The sequence below is a fragment of the Uloborus diversus genome, chromosome 9 (genome assembly GCF_026930045.1).
Source record: "Uloborus diversus isolate 005 chromosome 9, Udiv.v.3.1, whole genome shotgun sequence".
Classification (NCBI taxonomy): domain Eukaryota; kingdom Metazoa; phylum Arthropoda; class Arachnida; order Araneae; family Uloboridae; genus Uloborus; species Uloborus diversus.
Window position 1 is genome coordinate 159,363,458 of NC_072739.1, and position 1,260 is coordinate 159,364,717.

Here is a 1,260-nt window from a genome sequence, read left to right on the forward strand (position 1 = left end):
GAGTAGATTAGATTACTACTTTGCGACGCTTCTACGTCACAACCGGTCACGTGAGCGAGAATCTCGATCTCCCAAGCTGACGAACTTGGAATGACCGCCCTGTTCCGTAAGTGCTGTAAAAAGTGTCACACAAGGTGTGTTAATAAGTGTTCTGAAAAAAGAGACATGCGTCAGTGATCCACAAACGTTTTCAAATGCAACTATGCAACGACCAGAAGTGTTTAAAAAGTGTGCTGAGCCAAATAAGTGTTTTGAATAGTGTGCTCAGTTAAATATTTTGGAAGCTGTTCTAAGATATGTTTCAAAGTGTTAAAACGCAGACAAGTGCCCGTTTTCAAATAGTGTCCGGAAATTCGCAGCGCGAAACCAAATACCGAAGGTGTCTAGATTCCGAACCTGGTATTTGACTCCAAAAATCAAATACTCAACAAAAATATAGTAGAGAAATCGTGCAAGCCAAAACCAACCTCTTTCTTTTCATTGATTCGATTTTTAATTGTGAATTTCAATTGTTTTGTTACCAATTTATTTCTGTCTGATCAATTTGACTTTTCTACTCCAGAATTAGTAAATAAATTTGAGCATTATACACTACCTACCAACTTCTTTTTAAAATAATGATGCTCCCCTCCAATTAGAAATTGTTTATTTTAATCAGGTTCAATTAACTACAAACTACAAGTATCTATACACTCTAATATATGTCAGGGGTCCGTCATAAATATCTTTACTAATAATAAAGCTGAAAGTTCCTCTGTCTGTCAGGATCTCTGTGACGCGCATAGCGCCTAGACCGTTCTGTCGATTTTCATGAAATTTGGCACAAATTTAGTTTGTAGCATGGGGGTGTGCACCTCGAAGCTATTTTTCGAAAATTCGGTGTGGTTCTTTTTCTATTCTAATTTTAAAAACAGAATTATCATAAGATGGACGAGTAAATTACGAAATTATCATAACATGGAACCGTAACGTGGGCACAAGCCAAATGGCGAGATATGAAATTATCATAACGTGGAACCGTAACATGGGTACAAGCCAATTGGCGAGAAAATTCACCATAAATTGTTTGTAAATATACAGGCGAACCAAAATACCTTTTAATTTTTCTATTACGGGCAAAGCCGTGCGGGTACCACTAGTTGTTCTATAAAAGGGATCCGCTGGCTATAAAGTTTGGAAAGCCCTGGTGTAGGGCATAGACGCAACCGCCCAGGAATGCTCCTGTTTACGGAGGCTGGTGGACAGTCGTTTTATGCTTAA